We start from the raw sequence: 22,469 nt of genomic DNA on the forward strand, positions 1-22,469 counted from the left end.
TAATTCCATTATTACTAATGTAGGAGCTTTTCTTTAAACCAAAGGAAAAAATGGATGGAGGAAATAGGAATCTTTAACGTGACCTCAATGACATGCATGTCTATGCACTGTTATGTAATGAGCAGAAGGTCATGGGAAATAAGAATGGATTTTGATCGTCTACATTCAATTTCATTCATCTAAAATGACTGTTTGCTGGTAATTACGAAAACATTTTGGGGGTTAGAGCATGTTTGAATCATCATACAGTTGTTATGTTTCACACATTAAACATTGTTTTATCAATTACATGAATCCAAACATTCTCACAGTAGCCTCTATGAACAAGAGCCGTCGGTTTCCAAAAAGTTACGTAAAACATAGTACCAAAACACATGAAACTGTGTGGACAGAGGACACAGCCCTGTTGAGAGGGAGAACTTCAATCATTCATGAGTCCACATCCCTGGAACCGTCTTCATAAAATATGAATAGAAACATTTTTAAAACTGGTGCAAGGGGTTCAGACAGTGGACCCATGCCCGTCCATTCAGCTACCCCGCTTTGTCTCGCCTCAGTACCTTCCCCCTGTCTTTTAGCGTGAATTATTAAGAGCCATAGGGGTTGGGGGAGAGGTAAAACACTCAAAGTAGAGAAACGTTGACCTTTGACCTCCTGCTCATTCCTCTGTGAATCCCATTCAGACGAGCGAACACCATCACCATCAGAATATAAGGCAGAGAGTCAAATTTGAATGAGGATGAGAGAGAGAGAGAGAGAGAGAGAGAGAGAGAGAGAGCTACAGAGGCACGTGAGCACACACACACAAATGCGCACACACACACGTACACACACACACACACAAACTGCAGGACTTTTGCCAGCACAGACTGGAATATGTTCTGGGATTCATCCAATGGCATTGAGGAGTACACCACCTCAGTCACCGGCTTCATCAATAAGTGTATCGAAGACATTGTCCCCACAGTGATCGTTCGTACATATCCCTACCGGAAGCCATGGATTACAGGCAACATCCGCACCGAGTTTAAGGCTGGAGCTGTCGCTTTCAAGGAGTGGGACACTAATCTGGATGCTTATAAGAAATCCCGCTATGCCCTCAGACGAACCATCAAACAGGCAAAGCGTCAATACAGGACTAAGATTGAATCCTACTACACCTGCAGGGCTTGCAAACTATTACGGACTACAAAGGGAAACCCAGCCGTGAGCTGCCCAGTGACGCGAGCTTACCAGATGAGCTTTATGCCTTTTATTCTCGCTTCGAGGCAAGCAACACTGAAGGATGCATGAGAGCACCATCTGTTCCGGAGGACTGTGTGATCACGCTCTCCGCAGCCAATGTGTGCAAGACCTTTAAATAGGTCAACATTCACAAGGTCGCGGGGTCAGACGGATTACTAGGACGTGTACTCGGAGCATTCGGAGGACCAACTGGCAAGTGTCTTCAGTGACATTTTCAACCTCTCCCTGACCGAGTCTGTAATACCTACATGTTTCGAGCAGGCCACCATAGCCCCTGTGCCCAAGAAAGCAAAGGTAACCTACCTAAATGATTACCACCTTGTAGCACTCATGTCGGTAGCCATGAAGTGCTTTGAAAGGCTGGTCATGGCTCACATCAACACCATCATCCGTTAAACCCTAGACCCACTCCAATTCTCATACTGCCAGTGATTTAAAGTACTTAAGTGAAAAAACTTTAAAGTACTACTTAAGTAGTTTTTTGAGGTATCTGTACTTTACTTGACTATTTTTGGCCACTTTTACTTTTACTTCACTACATTCTTAAAGAAAGTATGTACTTTTTACTCCATACATTTTCCCTGACACCCAAAAGTACTCTTACATTTTGACAGGAAAATAGTCCAATTTACACACTTATCAAGAGAACACCCCTGGTCATCTCTACTGCCTCTGATCTGGGGGACTCACTAAACAGACAACATCTCTGTTCATCTCTACTGCCTCTGATCTGGGGGACTCACTAAACAGACAACATCCCTGGTCATCTCTACTGCCTCTGATCTGTCGGACTCACTAAACAGAGAACATCCCTGGTCATCCCTACTGCCTCTGATCTGTCGGACTCACTAAACAGAGAACATCCCTGGTCATCTCTACTGCCTCTGATCTGTCGGACTCACTAAACAGAGAACATCCCTGGTCATCCCTACTGCCTCTGATCTGTCGGACTCACTAAACAGAGAACATCCCTGGTCATCCCTACTGCCTCTGATCTGGTGGACTCACTAAACAGAGAACATCCCTGGTCATCCCTACTGCCTCTGATCTGTCGGACTCACTAAACAGAGAACATCCCTGGTCATCCCTACTGCCTCTGATCTGTCGGACTCACTAAACAGAGAACATCCCTGGTCATCCCTACTGCCTCTGATCTGTCGGACTCACTAAACACAAATGCTTTGTTCGTAAATTATGTCTGAGTGTTGGAGTGTGTCCCTGGCTCTCTGTAAATTATGTCTGAGTGTTGGAGTGTGTCCCTGGCTCTCTGTAAATTATGTCTGAGTGTTGGAGTGTGTCCCTGGCTCTCTGTAAATTATGTCTGAGTGTTGGAGTGTGTCCCTGGCTCTCTGTAAATTATGTCTGAGTGTTGGAGTGTGTCCCTGGCTCTCTGTAAATTATGTCTGAGTGTTGGAGTGTGTCCCTGGCTCTCTGTAAATTATGTCTGAGTGTTGGAGTGTGTCCCTGGCTCTCTGTAAATTATGTCTGAGTGTTGGAGTGTGTCCCTGGCTCTCTGTAAATTATGTCTGAGTGTTGGAGTGTGTCCCTGGCTCTCTGTAAATTATGTCTGAGTGTTGGAGTGTGTCCCTGGCTCTCTGTAAATTATGTCTGAGTGTTGGAGTGTGTCCCTGGCTCTCTGTAAATTATGTCTGAGTGGTGGAGTGTGTCCCTGGCTATCCGCCAATAACAAAAAAACAATAAAATTGTGCCGTCTGGTTTGCTTAATATAAGGAACTTGAAATAATTTATACTTTTACTTTTGATACTTAAGTACATTTTAGCAATGCCATTTACTCTTGATACTTAATTGTTATGGAGGAGTGTTCCTGTGGCGGAACCAAATCAGCGGAAATTTTAGAGCGCCACCTATAGTTTTTGATAAAACTCAAACTTTCATTAAAACACACATGCAAGGTACTGAATTAAAGCTACACTCGTTGTGAATCTAGCCACCAAGTCAGATTTGTAAAATGCTTTTCGGCAAAAGCATGAGAAGCTATTATCTGATAGCATGCACCCCCCAGAATACCAGACCTTCACCTAAACAACAGATTTTGTGGTAACCGGCGCTACCCAAAACGCATAAATAAAATATAAAACATTCATTACCTTTGACGAGCTTCTTTCTTGGCACTCCTATATATCCCGTAAATATCACAATTGGTTCTTTTTCCCGATTAAATCCGTCATTGTATAGCCAAAATGTTGTTTTCTGAAGACCGGTCTGAGCCAGGAATATTCCCTTTTACAAGACGCAACGTCACTTTTTAAAATTACAAAAGTTGCCTATAAACTTTTACAAATCACTTCAAACTACTTTTCTAAACCAACTTTAGGTATTAATAAACGTTAATAATATATAAAATTGATCACAGGGCGATCTGTATTCGATAGCAGCAAGTCTTGAAATCATTGTCCAATTTTTCAATTTCACAACATCCTGGGGCGAGCCCCAAGAAAGGAAGTGCCCTAACGTCATCTAACCAAGAATAAAGCAGGAAAAAAATGCCAGTACTGGCGACATCGTCTGGAAGCTGTAGGAATTGTACTGAGGGCCTCGTTTTTTGTCTGTCGCCTTAGACAATACATTGACTGGCGGATTAATATTTTTGGGGGGTTTTTGGTGAACAGTTTTTCGAGGGATTTGTACTCTTAAACACGTTCTGTTATAGCCACAGACACGATTTAATCAGTTCTAGAGACTTCAGAGTGTTTTCTATACACACATACTTATGCATATACTATATTCCTGGCATGAGTAGCAGGTCTTTGAAATGTTGTGCGATTTTTAACAAAAAGCTGCGAAAATTCGCAGCCTAAGTATATTTAAAACCAAATACTTTTTTACTTTTACTCAAGTAGTATTTTACTGCGTGACTCACTTTTACTTGAGTCATTTTATATCAAGGTATCTTTACTTTTACTCAAGTATGACAATTGAGTTATTTTTCCACCACTGCATACCGCCCCAACAGATCTACAGATGACACAATCTCTATTGCACTCCACACTGCCCTTTCCCACCTGGACAAAAGGAACACATATGTGAGAATGCTGTTCATTGACGTCCCTTCCGTCTTCAAGAGAGCGAGAGTTGCACCCCTTCTGAAAAAACCTACACTCGATCCCTCCGATGTCAACAATTACAGACCAGTATCCCTTCTTTCTTTTCTCTCCAAAACTTTTGAACGTTATATTGTAGTATGTGTGTGGGGGGGGGGGGGGTGGATCCTGATGATAGGGTATATTGTAGTATGTGTGTGTGGGGGGGGGGGGGATCCTGATGATAGGGTATATTGTAGTATTCCCAAGTTCTCTACAATATAACTCATCAGTCCAGGATCCGTCCCAACAGTAAATAATGTTTAGTGAGCACTTAAAGAGATATGGATATTAGGGATTGCCTGTGTGTTTAATAATCCATACTCAGCTGAAATAGATTTTTACTCTGATATAAATCAGCTTACTTTAGCAAACACTAATGTCTCCTGGTATCGAATCTCAGCATTTAATTTGAACTTTAAATGAGTATCATTCAGTGAGCTAAATATGGTGTGTGTGCGTGCGTGTGTGTGTGTGTGTGTGTGCGTGTGCGGCTATATTACCAGAGTAACAAGATAAACGTTGACGACAAAACACGGAACAAACCAAAAAAGACAGGCTTTTGAAAAATTAACTATTTTTCATAAAATTGTACAGTTATCTTAGCTAGCTGAATTGCTAGCAGAATTGTTTACTTGTTGCTAAGCAGTTGCTAGGGACTCTCCTGGAAGAAGCTAGCTAGCTTACAAAGAATAACAACAAAAAATATCTAGTTAACAGAAGAAAGGAAGACAAAATAAGGACAAAAGAAGGACAGAAGAAAAAGGAAAAGAAAGAGGACAACATAGTGAAACAGTCAGCACTTCTATTGCAACTTGTATTTCGTCGTCCTAACGTAGTCTACACTGCTATCTGCCCAGCAGCTAGCCAGCTAGCATACGTCCACCGTCTACCGAATAGCAGCACTGTAGAAACTATTACACTCAACTGAACGACTTGATTAGTGTAGTGTTAGCTAGCTACATAGTTGTCTTTGCTGTCTTCGTATCCAAGATAATTGTGTAGTTTAGAGCGTGTAGTCTTAGAGTGATTATCTTAATTTACTGAGGTTAGCTAGCCAGCTATTTGTCGTCCTTAACGTAGGAGACACTGCTAGCTAGCCAACAGCTAGCCAACGTCTACTGAATAGAACTTCCGCACTCAACAACCCGGTCGCATTCCGCTTCGCTCCACAGGTAGTATCACATTTTTCATTTCATTTCATTACAGCACAACGGTTTGATTTGTTTGATCGTAGCTAGCTACATAGCTAGCTACATAGCCGTCTGTGTATCAAAGATAATTGTTGTCGTTCTTTTAACGCAACGTAACGTAATCAACACTGCTAGCTAGCCAGCTAGCCCCCGAATAGCAGCACTGTAGAAACTATTACACTCAACGGAACAACTTGATTAGTGTAGTGTCAACAACACAGCCACTGCCAGCTAGCCTACAAAGTCAACAACGCAGCCACTGCCAGCTAGCCTACTTCAGCAGTACTGTATCATTTTAATCATTTTTGTCAATAAGATTCTTGCTACGTAAGCTTAACTTTCTGAACATTTGAGACGTGTAGTCCACTTGTCATTCCAATCTCCTTGCATTAGCGTAGCCTCTTCTGTAGCCTGTCAACTATGTGTCTGTCTATCCCTGTTCTCTCCTCTCTGCACAGACCATACAAACGCTCCACACCGCGTGGCCGCTGCCACCCTAATCTGGTGATCCCAGCGCGCACGACCCACGTGGAGTTCCAGGTCTCCGGTAGCCTCTGGAACTGCCGATCTGCAGCCAACAAGGCAGAGTTCATCTCAGCCTATGCCTCCCTCCAGTCCCTCGACTTCTTGGCACTGACAGAAACATGGATCACCACAGATAACACTGCTACTCCTACTGCTCTCTCTTCGTCCGCCCACGTGTTCTCGCACACCCCGAGAGCTTCTGGTCAGCGGGGTGGTGGCATCGGGATCCTTATCTCTCCCAAGTGGTCATTCTCTCTTTCTCCCCTTACCCATCTGTCTATCGCCTCCTTTGAATTTCATGCTGTCACAGTTACCAGCCCTTTCAAGCTTAACATCCTTATCATTTATCGCCCTCCAGGTCCCCTCGGAGAGTTCATCAATGAGCTTGATGCCTTGATAAGCTCCTTTCCTGAGGATGGCTCACCTCTCACAGTTCTGGGCGACTTTAACCTCCCCACGTCTACCTTTGACTCATTCCTCTCTGCCTCCTTCTTTCCACTCCTCTCCTCTTTTGACCTCACCCTCTCACCTTCCCCCCCTACTCACAAGGCAGGCAATACGCTTGACCTCATCTTTACTAGATGCTGTTTTTCCACTAACCTCATTGCAACTCCCCTCCAAGTCTCCGACCACTACCTTGTATCCTTTTCCCTCTCGCTCTCATCCAACACTTCCCACTGCCCCTACTCGGATGGTATCGCGCCGTCCCAACCTTCGCTCTCTCTCCCCCGCTACTCTCTCCTCTTCCATCCTATCATCTCTTCCCTCTGCTCAAACCTTCTCCAACCTATCTCCTGATTCTGCCTCCTCAACCCTCCTCTCCTCCCTTTCTGCATCCTTTGACTCTCTATGTCCCCTATCTTCCAGGCCGGCTCGGTCCTCCCCTCCCGCTCCGTGGCTTGACGACTCATTGCGAGCTCACAGAACAGGGCTCCGGGCAGCCGAGCGGAAATGGAGGAAAACTCGCCTCCCTGCGGACCTGGCATCCTTTCACTCCCTCCTCTCTACATTTTCCTCCTCTGTCTCTGCTGCTAAAGCCACTTTCTACCACTCTAAATTCCAAGCATCTGCCTCTAACCCTAGGAAGCTCTTTGCCACCTTCTCCTCCCTCCTGAATCCTCCTCCCCCCCCCCCTCCTCCCTCTCTGCAGATGACTTCGTCAACCATTTTGAAAAGAAGGTCGACGACATCCGATCCTCGTTTGCTAAGTCAAACGACACCGCTGGTTCTGCTCACAGTGCCCTACCCTGTGCTCTGACCTCTTTCTCCCCTCTCTCTCCAGATGAAATCTCGCGTCTTGTGACGGCCGGCCGCCCAACAACCTGCCCGCTTGACCCTATCCCCTCCTCTCTTCTCCAGACCATTTCCGGAGACCTTCTCCCTTACCTCACCTCGCTCATCAACTTATCCCTGACCGCTGGCTACGTCCCTTCCGTCTTCAAGAGAGCGAGAGTTGCACCCCTTCTGAAAAAACCTACACTCGATCCCTCCGATGTCAACAACTACAGACCAGTATCCCTTCTTTCTTTTCTCTCCAAAACTCTTGAACGTGCCGTCCTTGGTCAGCTCTCCCGCTATCTCTCTCAGAATGACCTTCTTGATCCAAATCAGTCAGGTTTCAAGACTAGTCATTCAACTGAGACTGCTCTTCTCTGTATCACGGAGGCGCTCCGCACCGCTAAAGCTAACTCTCTCTCCTCTGCTCTCATCCTTCTAGACCTATCGGCTGCCTTCGATACTGTGAACCATCAGATCCTCCTCTCCACCCTCTCCGAGTTGGGCATCTCCGGCGTGGCCCACGCTTGGATTGCGTCCTACCTGACAGGTCGCTCCTACCAGGTGGCGTGGCGAGAATCTGTCTCCTCACCATGCGCTCTCACCACTGGTGTCCCCCAGGGCTCTGTTCTAGGCCCTCTCCTATTCTCGCTATACACCAAGTCACTTGGCTCTGTCATAACCTCACATGGTCTCTCCTATCATTGCTATGCAGACGACACACAATTAATCTTCTCCTTTCCCCCTTCTGATGACCAGGTGGCGAATCGCATCTCTGCATGTCTGGCAGACATATCAGTGTGGATGACGGATCACCACCTCAAGCTGAACTTCGGCAAGACGGAGCTGCTCTTCCTCCCGGGGAAGGACTGCCCGTTCCATGATCTCGCCATCACGGTTGACAACTCCATTGTGTCCTCCTCCCAGAGCGCTAAGAACCTTGGCGTGATCCTGGACAACACCCTGTCGTTCTCAACTAACATCAAGGCGGTGGCCCGTTCCTGTAGGTTCATGCTCTACAACATCCGCAGAGTACGACCCTGCCTCACACAGGAAGCGGCACAGGTCCTAATCCAGGCACTTGTCATCTCCCGTCTGGATTACTGCAACTCGCTGTTGGCTGGGCTCCCTGCCTGTGCCATTAAACCCCTACAACTCATCCAGAACGCCGCAGCCCGTCTGGTGTTCAACCTTCCCAAGTTCTCTCACGTCACCCCGCTCCTCCGCTCTCTCCACTGGCTTCCAGTTGAAGCTCGCATCCGCTACAAGACCATGGTGCTTGCCTACGGAGCTGTGAGGGGAACGGCACCTCAGTACCTCCAGGCTCTGATCAGGCCCTACACCCAAATAAGGGCACTGCGTTCATCCACTTCTGGCCTGCTCGCCTCCCTACCACTGAGGAAGTACAGTTCCCGCTCAGCCCAGTCAAAACTGTTCGCTGCTCTGGCTCCCCAATGGTGGAACAAACTCCCTCACGACGCCAGGACAGCGGAGTCAATCACCACCTTCCGGAGACACCTGAAACCCCACCTCTTTAAGGAATACCTAGGATAGGATAAAGTAATCCTTCTCACCCCCCTTAAAATATGTAGATGCACTATTGTAAAGTGGCTGTTCCACTGGATGTCATAAGGTGAATGCACCAATTTGTAAGTCGCTCTGGATAAGAGCGTCTGCTAAATGACTTAAATGTAAAATGTAAATGTTGACACTCCCAAGAGGGGGGTCAAAGGCAGCACAGCCACTCTTGTTGAAGTCAGGTTATCCCAATGTTTGAAGTAAAAGTCAAAGACAATATTTCGGTGTGCGAGGCCCCTGGCTCACAGTGGAGTACTATGCTGTCAGACAAGGGCCCCATTGATGCCTCTGTTAGAGGAAGTGAGGGGAGGTTTCCCAGGGGAGGTCCCTGGACTGTTGAATCTAAAGGGGTCTAGGATGCTCTGCTGGCCAAACCAACCGTACTGTGATGGCTCAGATATTTTGCATGCGCACGCATTATGTATGAGCAGGTGCCTGTGAGCAGTGGGTCTCTCTTTGGTGGGTTCAACTCACATACAAGAATATACCCTATTGTCAGGATCCAGCCAACCCATGCCCATGTGAGGAGTGGATCTCTCTTTGGAGGGTTCAACTCACATACAAGAATATACCCTATTGTCAGGATCCAGCCAACCCATGCCCATGTGAGCAGTGGGTCTCTCTTTGGTGGGTTCAACTCACATACAAGAATATACCCTATTGTCAGGATCCAGCCAACCCATGCCCATGTGAGCAGTGGTTCTCTCTTTGGTGTTTCGAGTTGCATTTACCAATTGACTGGGATATGAGAGAGAGAGAGAGAGACAGACAGGCAGACAGAGACACAACAACGTGATGCAACAGGATGTAAACTATCTGATAGGAGTTATAGTGGATGGAGGACACCCTTGACACTTCCAGCACTTCTACAGGAAGAGGAAAGGTTCAACTCACATACTACAATATAACCTATCATCAGGATCCACCCCCCCACACACACATACTACAATATACCCTATCATCAGGATCCACCCCCCCCACACACATACTACAATATACCCTATCATCAGGATCCACCCCCCCCCCCCCACACACACACACATACTACAATATACCCTATCATCAGGATCCACCCCCCCACACACACACATACTACAATATACCCTATCATCAGGATCCACCCCCCCCCACACACACACACATACTACAATATACCCTATCATCAGGATCCACCCCCCACACACATACTACAATATACCCTATACCCTATCATCAGGATCCACCCCCCCCCCCACACACACACACATACTACAATATACCCTATCATCAGGATCCACCCCCCACACACACATACTACAATATACCCTATCATCAGGATCCACCCCCCCGCACACACATACTACAATATACCCTATCATCAGGATCCACCCCCCCACACACATACTACAATATACCCTATCATCAGGATCCACCCCCCACACACACATACTACAATATACCCTATCATCAGGATCCACCCCCCCCCCCCCACACACACACATACTACAATATACCCTATCATCAGGATCCACCCCCCCCCCACACTCACATACTACAATATACCCTATCATCAGGATCCACCCCCCCCCCCACAACACACATACTACAATATACCCTATCATCAGGATCCACCCCCCCCACACACACACACACATACTACAATATACCCTATCATCAGGATCCACCCCCCACACACACACATACTACAATATACCCTATCATCAGGATCCACCCCCCCACACACACACATACTACAATATACCCTATCATCAGGATCCACCCCCCACACAACACACATACTACAATATACCCTATCATCAGGATCCACCCCCCCACACACACACATACTACAATATACCCTATCATCAGGATCCACCCCCCACACACACATACTACAATATACCCTATCATCAGGATCCACCCCCCCCCCCACACACACACATACTACAATATACCCTATCATCAGGATCCACCCCCCCACACACACACACATACTACAATATACCCTATCATCAGGATCCACCCCCCACACACACACATACTACAATATACCCTATCATCAGGATCCACCCCCCCCCACACACACACACACACATACTACAATATACCCTATCATCAGGATCCACCCCCACACACACACATACTACAATATACCCTATCATCAGGATCCACCCCCCACACACACACACATACTACAATATACCCTATCATCAGGATCCAGCCCCCCACACACACACATACTACAATATACCCTATCATCAGGATCCACCCCTCCCCCCACACACACATACTACAATATACCCTATCATCAGGATCCACCCCCACACACACACATACTACAATATACCCTATCATCAGGATCCACCCCCCCCCACACACACATACTACAATATACCCTATCATCAGGATCCACCCCCCACACACACATACTACAATATACCCTATCATCAGGATCCACCCCCCCACACACACATACTACAATATACCCTATCATCAGGATCCACCCCCCCCCCCACACACACACACACACAACACACACATACACACAGAACGGTGTGAGGAGTGAGCGTGGTACCCTCACAAACACACAAACTAAACTACCTCACTGTAACATCCTCCATTATGAACTAGGGCTGTCAAACGATTCAACAAATGTATCACGTTAATCACAGGATTTTCTATGATTAATCACGATTAATCGTAAATCCAGAAGTTGCTGAAGTTTAGCTGTAATTTAAGATTTTTTATAGAAGGACCATGACAAGAATATTGGTGTCATGATTTTTTCCAAATGAAAATCAGGTAAATTGATAAAGCCCACTTTCTTTAACCTCAAAGTCAACTTGTTTTGACATTGTATTGTGGTTTTTAGCTGTATAGATGATGTATTTTGGATGTTTTGAATGTTTTTTCAACTATTTCAAACAATGCCGTTTAGTCACTGCCATAATATTAGTACAATAACATTAAACAAGTTAACTGGAGTTGACTGGTGAGCTCTGACAGCCCTATTATGGACAGAGAGAATATTCATATTTCCACTTCCTCCGTCTATCCTGAACAGTACACTGTAGCACAAGGCCCTCGGGCTCTGCCTGATTGACATGTCCAATGGTGAAAAGCATCAAGGTAGCCCACTCTATAGTCTTTCATTCAGATCTACGAATATAATAATTGATCATTGAATCTATTTTGACACAATAACTGTAAAGAACCTTAATGTAATTAGACCCATACAGCAGATACATTAGGCTAGTGCAGCAGGAAACTTCTTCTTAGTTTTAAAGGCAAAATGAAACTAATCTGGCAACATGCCATTTCTGGTCCTCATTCATTCTCAAAGTGGTGGCAAACCTGGCAACCCGCCTGTTTTTTCCTCTCCCGGTTACAGAGGAGCGGAGGGCCCAGAGCCATGGCTGTCACTGTGTTTTTATGCCCCCCTCCTAACAGTACAACCGGGGTCCTGTTCGGTCCAGCAGAATACACAATCACAACTGCTGAGTGTCAAGTCAGCAGAGAGAGGGATTTACAAACTGCCATACGCTTCATATTGATGGGAAGCCATGTCTGAGTCACACTAGAATAGGGAAGAGAATGGGGGGGGTATCCATTTTGTGTAACGGAGACATTGGAGAATGAGTGGTGAGTAACCTTGTCTGAGACTGAAGACTTGTGGTAGCTGTAATGCCTAGGCTTCAGCTCAGAGGGCTAACAGAGTCTTGTGTTCAAACCCCATCAAGTCACATGATTATTTCCTATACAAGACCATGAAACCTGTGGAAGGGGTCATCAAATATGACCTCTACTATGGTCAAGCACCAAAACCAGGAACTTCAATACCTGACTAACTACTCTAATTGAATTTGGTGAAGACATTCCTCTGGATCAGAGTGGTAGCCGTGAGTGAAATTCCACTCTGAACTTTGTAGAGCTTTGTATTGACCTCTTACTCAAAGATTCAGCTCTTTTGTGTTGATCTGCCCTTCGAGAAAGTACCAAGTCACTGAGCGAGTGAAGCACCTTTCCTTCCTGTCACAATAAGCCGCCCTGATCTAGAGAAATCAACAGACAGATGGAGAAACAAAACACAAGTCAAACGATGCAGATTATTTCACGAGGAACAGTTCATGTGTGAAAGGAAGCGTTTGACTGATGCCTAAAGACCTTGCAGACTTGGCGGCTACAGAGTTAGCACTGAGAGTTAGTTTTCATCTTATATCAGCATGCTGTGGGTGTTACACTGCTAGTTTGTGATGCATCGCTGCCAAAAAGAATGGCCTTAAATCTGTCCTGCATGGTAAGGGAGTTTTGCAGTCGCTGATACGGTCAAAACAAATATTGTGTCATGAAAGGTGTACCCAAACGTGCTTCAGCCCAGCTTGAACAGAAATATAAAGGATGGAAAGTATTCATACAGGATGCTCGGCAGGCTTTGCCCCCTCGAGCCACATGGTCTGGATTTTGCCATCTCCAACCATCTTGCGGTTCAAACACACAACAGCACTTTCCTCGGCCAAGGAGCTGGGTTCTCACTACGACACACTCCTCTCCTCCGGCCTTGACTCTGTTGCACTTCTGATAACTCGGACTGTGTCCTTCTCCTTCTCTGCTCCCTGGTTTACCTCTGAGCTGCATTCTGTGAAGTCCACTGGCCGACAACTAGAGAGGCTCTATAAAAAATCTGGTCACACAGTCCACTCAGAGGCCGGGAGGACTAAACGGTGCACTCTCCCAGGCCAAATCAATCTACTACTCCAACCTCATCAATAATGGCCAAGACAATCCCAGAACCCTTTTCTCCACCATCAACAGACTACTCAGGCCTTTGGATTCCTCCCCCTCACTGTCTGGACTTTTTTCAGTCCAAAATGGAATACATCTGCCAGCAGCTTCAGATGTCCCCCAGCCTGCACCCAGCCCCAGTTGTGGCGAACACGACCCACACAGCCTTCTGAAAGACGCTTTAAATCCCACGTATTACTATTTTATTCTTATTGTTTAGGATATGAAAGTGGAAACGTTTTCGGGCATTTTGGGGACACATTTAGATCCACATTCGGGTTCTCTTCCCGTTAATGCTTGGGGACATGGAGGAGACCGCTCTGGGTGTTGTAGGGCAGTTTTGTAGGGCAGTGTTGTAGGGCAGTGTTGTAGAGCAGTTTTGTAGGGCAGTTTTGTAGGGCAGTTTTGTAGGGCAGTGTTGGAGGGCAGTTTTGTAGGGCAGTTTTGTAGGGCAGTGTTGTAGGGCAGTTTTGTAGGGCAGTGTTGTAGGGCAGTTTTGTAGGGCAGTGTTGGAGGGCAGCCACTGACCGAAAGAAAAGGAAGAAGGGAAGGTCAATAGAACTGGTTTCTTCTTTAAAATGCTTTAAAAAAAAGCAACTTTCCTCCCAGTATTATCATTAAAAGTGTATGTTTTTGTATAACAGGAACGTGTGTGACTGAATAATATCAACACTTTTAATTAAGCTTTTTTGCTGACATTTGCCAAATATTTTGTAACATTTCCCATTAATAAAGCATTTGTAATAATGCTAATACAAAAATGTAGTTAGAACTGTTAGTAGAATGTCCTATTACTACCAGAGCAAATGTATATCAGGAGACAAAGTATAAAAGCAACCATTCTGTCAAGTAGCCTTATCAATATCAATTAGAACCGTATCACGTCCTTACATCGAGACTGACCATTCTATCCAAAGGGGGGTGCGCATCTCTCACTCTGAATAGAATGAAAACACAATTATATGACTGAAGAAATTAGTTTGAAGAAAAAGGCTCTGGGTTGTTAAAAGTTAGCCTACCTACAATTAAATTGTAACAAACATGTCCTTAATTTGAGATTTAAAACACCCTCAACCGATTCGTAGGTTCAAAACTCCCCTTTTAACAGCTGTAGTGGGATCTCCGCACAACATCACAGCGCCTGCAAAGCCAGCCAGGCAGATAGCCACTTGGTAGGAGAGAGACACGTACCGGACAGTGGATACTCTATGGGCTACTGTGCATAGGCCAACGCGCTCTGCTTCAGCCTTTGTATGAAACTAACTTTCTCCAGCAACATAAATGCACCAATAAAGAAAGGTAAGGTTTGTAAAAAATAAATACAAATAAAATGGTAGTGAGACAGCAATTGAATGAACTTAGTTTTCTGGAAAGTTTGACTGCTAGGCAATTTGATCATATTTGAGTAACCATATTTCCATTTCGTAGAAGATGCTTATGTCAAATAATTATTGACTGAACAAGCAACTTCATATAAATGGTGTAATCTGAATGACAAACGCGGTAGAATCTTTGTTATTTGACTCTAGGACGTCTCGTGTTGCGTCAATGTACTGTCCCTTCGATAGATTTTTCAGATCATTTCTGTTATTGGATTTTCGGTTGATGTCAGTATGTGCATCCCGAATCGATTTTAGGCTACCTATGCGCGCAAGATGTTGGCCGGATAGACAAAAGGCAAGAGGTTGGAATCATACCACTAGAGTAAGACTGTCTGATCATTCCGCGGACTGCTTTAGGGCATTAGATACAGTATCATGCACATCTTTACGACGCAGCCCTTGACATAATTGTCCTTTTCTTGTCTGTTCTAGGCCATTAAACATTGATGTTGCCCCAAACTTTGCAACTTTGCTCATAATTTTGGTTAATTATTGCCACTCGTCGATAGAGTGCAGAGTTGAGCAGCAGTTGTCCTTGGGTTTACAGTAGTCTCTGGGTTTACAGTAGTCGCTGGGTTTACAGTAGTCTCTGGGTTTAGAGACTACAGTAGTCTCTGGGTTTACAGTAGTCTCTGGGTTTACAGTAGTCTCTGGGTTTACAGTAGTCGCTGGGTTTACAGTAGTCTCTGGGTTTAGAGACTACAGTAGTCTCTGGGTTTACAATAGTCTCTGGGTTTACAGTAGTCTCTGGGTTTACAGTAGTCTCTGGGTTTACAGTAGTCTCTGGGTTTACAGTAGTCGCTGGGTTTACAGTAGTCTCTGGGTTTACAGTAGTCGCTGGGTTTACAGTAGTCTCTGGGTTTAGAGACTACAGTAGTCTCTGGGTTTACAGTAGTCTCTGGGTTTACAGTAGTCTCTGGGTTTAGAGACTACAGTAGTCTCTGGGTTTACAGTAGTCTCTGGGTTTACAGTAGTCTCTGGGTTTACAGTATTTGTGTTGATACTGTATGTCTATAATGTTTCATGCACCAGTAGACAACAAGAGTTTATCAAGATGTTTGAAAATAGCACTGTGATGTATTTCTTCCTCACCTAATGGCTTTAATATCACACTTGATGGCTGGTTCATGATGTTTCATGAATACAGCTATAATGTGTCTAAAGTTATCTCATTCTCTGTAAATTCTCATCTGTAATGTAATATGTGATGATGTATCATGTATATCTCTCAATGAGTGATACTGTATTCTTTGGGGCAAAAATCTGGTTTGTGGCTCTCTGTGTCTCAATTCAATTCAGAGCCTTTATTGGCATCCATCCATCCATCCATCCATCCATCCATCCATCCATCCATCCATCCATCCATCCATCTCTCTCTCTGTCTCTCTCTCTTTCAATTTAATTCAATTCAATTATATTTGCTTTATTGGCATGACGTAACAATGTACATCCTGCCAAAGCTTACTTTGGAGATTTACAATATTAACATAATTAATAATAATAATCAATATTGTCAACGGAACAACAGTAACAACAATAACCAGACAGTAACAACAATAACCAGACATTGACCAATACCAATAATCATAGAGGACATGTGCAGGTTGATTGGTCTGTCAGACACTGTCCCTCATCTTATGGCAGGCAGCAATGTAGTGCGCTGCCAACCCAGCTCTCTGTTCCTCTGGTTAATCTGTTCTGAACAGACCTATTGAGGATTCAATGATTCAATAGCTTCCCTCAATTCATCTCCCTCAGCGCAAGTCCAGTTCACGTTAACAGATCTGTTCACACAAGCTGTAATGAACCCCTCACCCTGTCCTATTGTAATGACTGCCCCTCACCCTGTCCTATTGTAATGACTGTCCCTCACCCTGTCCTATTGTAATGACTGCCCCTCACCCTGTCCTATTGTAATGACTGCCCCTCACCCTGTCCTATTGTAATGACTGCCCCTCACCCTGTCCTATTGTAATGACTGCCCCTCACCCTGTCCTATTGTAATGACTGCCCCTCACCCTGTCCTATTGTAATGACTGTCCCTCACCCTGTCCTATTGTAATGACTGCTCCTCACCCTGTCCTATTGTAATGACTGCCCCTCACCCTGTCCTATTGTAATGACTGCCCCTCACCCTGTCCTATTGTAATGACTGCCCCTCACCCTGTCCTATTGTAATGACTGCCCCTCACCCTGTCCTATTGTAATGACTGCCCCTCACCCTGTCCTATTGTAATGACTGCCCCTCACCCTGTCCTATTGTAATGACTGCCCCTCACCCTGTCCTATTGCAATGACTGCCCCTCACCCTGTCCTATTGTAATGACTGTCCCTCACCCTGTCCTATTGTAATGACTGCCCCTCACCCTGTCCTATTGTAATGACTGCCCCTCACCCTGTCCTATTGTAATGACTGCCCCTCACCCTGTCCTATTGTAATGACTGCCCCTCACCCTGTCCTATTGTAATGACTGCCCCTCACCCTGTCCTATTGTAATGACTGCCCCTCACCCTGTCCTATTGTAATGACTGCCCCTCACCCTGTCCTATTGTAATGACTGTCCCTCACCCTGTCCTATTGTAATGACTGTCCCTCACCCTGTCCTATTGTAATGACTGTCCCTCACCCTGTCCTATTGTAATGACTGTCCCTCACCCTGTCCTATTGTAATGACTGTCCCTCACCCTGTCCTATTGTAATGACTGCCCCTCACCCTGTCCTATTGTAATGACTGTCCCTCACCCTGTCCTATTGTAATGACTGCCCCTCACCCTGTCCTATTGTAATGACTGGCCCTCACCCTGTCTTATTGTAATGACTACCCCTTACCCTGTCCTATTGTAATGACTGGCCCTCACCCTGTCCTACCTGGCTACAGAAGTGGAACATGAGCTTCAGTGATAAGGGCTAGAAAAGGTCAGGGGGTAGAGAAGAACTTGTGTCCATTGTGAGTTGGCGCACCTTCACAGACAAGAGCAGTACAGCAGTCAACTACAAGACCTGAGGAGAGAGGAGGAGAGAGACATGGATTATATTCCATTCTAAACAACTCTGGTAGCATGTCTGTGTACAACATGATCGGAGCTGAGAGAGGAACGTGGAGAGAGGAGAGGAGAGAGATGCTTGTTACTGCATGTTAAAACTATTGGCTGGTGGAGTATGCTACTACAGAGATTTAATGGCTTGGACCTGCGGGGCTCAGCTCTGGTCTGTCTGTCGCTCTGTCTGTCTGGCTGCCTGTCTGGCTGCCTGTCTGGCTGGCTGCCTGCATGTCTCTGTCTGTCTGGCTGTCTTCCTGCATGTCTCTGTCTGTCTGGCTGCCTGCCTGCATGTCTCTGTCTGTCTGCCGGCCTGTCTGTCTGTCTGTCTGTCTGTCTGTCTGTCTGTCTGTCTGTCTGTCTGTCTGTCTGTCTGTCTGTCTGTCTGTCTGTCTGTCTGTCTGTCTGTCTGTCTGTCTGTCTGTCTGTCTGTCTGTCTGTCTGTGTATTCTTAGGTCTCAGGAGTAGTGTTTCTCTGCTCAATCGCTTCAGCTCTTGTCCCAACAACACAGAAACAAAAATACTACTCCCCAGGCTGTTCAGAAGAGTACCTCTGATGTATTTGAGTACGGCTTGGTGCCATGACTTATCCATGTGTTTAGTTACATCTGTGTGTTTCTCATCGGAGAACACAAAGAATGCTCCCCCGTCAACACACGCTCGCTCACTTGCTTACACACACACACACACACACACACACACACACACACACACACACACACACACACACACACACACACACACACACACACACACACACACACACACACACACACACACACACACACACACACACACACACACACACACACACACACACACACACACACACACACACACACACACACACCTCTCAGTGATCTGCTGTAGCAGACTAACTGTGACTCCATTGCATTTGGGATTGTGATTCTTGCTCTGTAGGTCTCTGGTGTTTGATGGGAAACGGTCAAATCTAGAGGACAGTTTCCCCTTCCACTACATTAATAATACTGTAAGACTGTTGAATGATTCATTGATAAAATCCCACATCCTCACAAAACTCAACCTCTGTGACCTCTTTCACTTCCCCATTTAATTCCTAGTAATTTCTTATCTCCTGTTTACGTTTAGCAGGTTGGATTAAATGTGTATTTGATGTGTATGTACATATATACAGTAGGATGTTAATTTGAGACAGTTTACTACAGCAGGAACAAGACATGTGAAATGTGGATTATTATTAAGGGACAGTTTTATATGGGTGGAAACATTTTTAGTAAGGGACAATCAAGTCGAAAATTTCAAAGTGGAAATGACAAACTTCAGAAGCCTTTTTTAAACCTCATATACAATAAAAGTTGAACATGTTCTGCATTGCAGGAAAGTTCTCCTGCAACAGGGTGATCAAATGAAGATCCTACATCTGTAGGGCAACCACCTGGCCCAGAGCAACAAGGCTGCTCTCTCTCAGCGTCAGGTCTACAGAATACAGTCTTTACTATGCGGCTGGTGGAAGCAGCCATTAAATCATTTTAGTGCCAGACAGACCGCCACAGGCTGACTCTCAAATGGCACCCTATTCCCTTTGTAGTGCACTACTTTAGACAAGGGTCTCTGGTCAAAAGTAGTGCACTGTATAGGGAGTAGGTTAGCCAGAGACCACAGCTCCCCTCTCTCTCTCCACTGCTGTTTCACTGGGATGGCGGGAGGGGGGAGGGTTAGGGGAGGGGGGAGAGTCACCTGGCCAGGGGGGCTATGGTGGTCACCCTGCACAGACCATGTCATTCACTAAGGGGGCTTAGATGAGTGCATGAGTGCATGTGTGCGTGTGTGTGCGTGTGTGTGCGTGTGTGTGCGTGTGTGTGCGTGTGTGTGCGTGTGTGTGTGCGTGTGCGTGTGCGTGCGCGTGTGTGTGTGCGTGCGTGGCTATATTACCAGAGTAACAAAATAAACGTTGACACTCCCAAGAGGGGGGTCAAAGGCAGCACAGCCACGCTTGTTGAAGTCAGGTTATCCCAATGTTTGAAGTAAAAGTCAAAGACAATATTTCGGTGTGCGAGGCCCCTGGCTCACAGTGGAGTGCTATGCTGTCAGACAAGGGCCCCATTGATGCCTCTGTTAGAGGAAAGTGAGGGGAAGGTTCCCAGGGGAGGTCCCTGGACTGTTGTATCTGAAGGGGTCTAGGATGCTCTGCTGGCCAAACCAACCGTACTGTGATGGCTCAGATATTTCTGTACATTCCAGTACAGTTCCATCAACTATGGTAAATGGGTAAGTCTAGCACAGACTTACCCTTCGCTGTCAACCCTGACAGCGACTCCAGTACCCTGACCTAGCCTTGACTCCAGTACCCTGACCTAGCCTTGACTCCAGTACCCTGACCTAGCCTTGACTCCAGTACCCTGACCTAGCCTTGACTCCAGTACCCTGACCTAGCCTTGACTCCAGTACCCTGACCTAGCCTTGACTCCAGTACCCTGACCTAGCCTTGACTCCTGTACCCTGACCTAGCCTTGACTCCTGTACCCTGACCTAGCCTTGACTCCTGTACCCTGACCTAGCCTTGACTCCTGTACCCTGACCTAGCCTTGACTCCTGTACCCTGACCTAGCCTTGACTCCTGTACCCTGACCTAGCCTTGACTCCTGTACCCTGACCTAGCCTTGACTCCTGTACCCTGACCTAGCCTTGACTCCTGTACCCTGACCTAGCCTTGACTCCTGTACCCTGACCTAGCCTTGACTCCTGTACCCTGACATAGCCTTGACTCCAGTACCCTGACCTAGCCTTGACTCCAGTACCCTGACCTAGCCTTGACTCCTGTACCCTGACCTAGCCTTGACTCCTGTACCCTGACATAGCCTTGACTCCTGTACCCTGACCTAGCCTTGACTCCTGTACCCTGACCTAGCCTTGACTCCTGTACCCTGACCTAGCCTTGACTCCTGTACCCTGACCTAGCCTTGACTCCTGTACCCTGACCTAGCCTTGACTCCAGTACCCTGACCTAGCCTTGACTCCTGTACCCTGACCTAGCCTTGACTCCTGTACCCTGACCTAGCCTTGATTCCTGTACCTAGACCTAGCCTTGATTCCTGTACCCTGACCTAGCCTTGACTCCTGTACCCTGACCTAGCCTTGACTCCAGTACCCTGACCTAGCCTTGACTCCTGTACCCTGACCTAGCCTTGACTCCTGTACCCTGACCTAGCCTTAACTCCTGTACCCTGACCTAGCCTTGACTCCTGTGATACTGTATGCATCCTGACCATCTACTCTCATACTCTGTCTCTGGTGTGAGTGAGAGTGAGAGTGAGAGAGAGGGAGAGAGTCATAGAGCTCATTGCCCTTTATGGTTGTGAGGTCTGGGGTCCGCTCACTAACCAAGTCTTCACAAAATGGGACAAACACCAAATTGAGACTCTGCATGCAGAATTCTGCAAAAATATCCTCCGTGTACAACGTAGAACACCAAATAATGCATGCAGAGCAGAATTGGGCCGATACCCACTAATTATCAAAATCTAGAAAAGAGCCGTTAAATTCTACAACCACCTAAAAGGAAGCGATTCCCAAACCTTCCATAACAAAGCCATCACCTACAGAGAGATGAACCTGGAGAAGAGTCCCCGAAGCAAGCTGGTCCTGGGGCTCTGTTCACAAACACACCCCACAGAGCCCCAGGACAACAGCACAATTAGACCCAACCAAATCATGAGAAAACAAAAAGATAATTACTTGACACATTGGAAAGAATTAACAAAAAAACAGAGCAACTAGAATGCTAATTGGCTTTAAACAGAGAGTACACAGTGGCAGAATACCTGACCACTGTGACTGACCCTAAACAGAGAGAACACCGTGGCAGAATACCTGACCACTGTGACTGACCCAAAATTAAGGAAATCTTTGACTATGTACAGACTCAGTGAGCATTGCCTTGCTATTGAGAAAGGCCGCCGTAGGCAGACATGGCTCTCAAGAGACAACAGGCTATGTGCTCACTGCCCACAAAATGAGGTGGAAACTGAGCTGCACTTCCTAACCTCCTGCCAAATGTATGGAATAAGCTGTAGTTTCCAAGTAATGGTAACTAAGCCATATAAGGCATTATGAAGGGTCATGCATGCTTATAACAACTAAAGAAGTGTTATACCTGCATGTTGGCTTTAAGTGAAGTCTTACTGAGGTAGGATTATATCTGTCAAAAAGTCTTACTGAAATAATAAACATTATCCCCCATTTCCACTTCCATTTGTCTGCTAAAGTTGTCCTCCTAAGTGTCTGGCTGTGCTACAAACTCTATCTCTCAACCTGAGGTGATGACAACAGCACTGTGAAATCACTTTACACTGTGACTCTGGGGTTGGGCTGAAAGTTTAGCAAAAGC

At 46.1% G+C, this 22,469-nt stretch overlaps 1 pseudogene; it reads left to right on the plus strand.

The window, feature by feature from the left end:
• Positions 1 to 14,847: 14,847 nt before the first annotated feature.
• Positions 14,848 to 22,469, plus strand: part of LOC124010738 — an 82,899-nt pseudogene continuing 75,277 nt past the window's right edge.

Source organism: Oncorhynchus gorbuscha, linkage group LG23 (genome assembly GCF_021184085.1).
Source record: "Oncorhynchus gorbuscha isolate QuinsamMale2020 ecotype Even-year linkage group LG23, OgorEven_v1.0, whole genome shotgun sequence".
Lineage (NCBI taxonomy): Eukaryota > Metazoa > Chordata > Actinopteri > Salmoniformes > Salmonidae > Oncorhynchus > Oncorhynchus gorbuscha.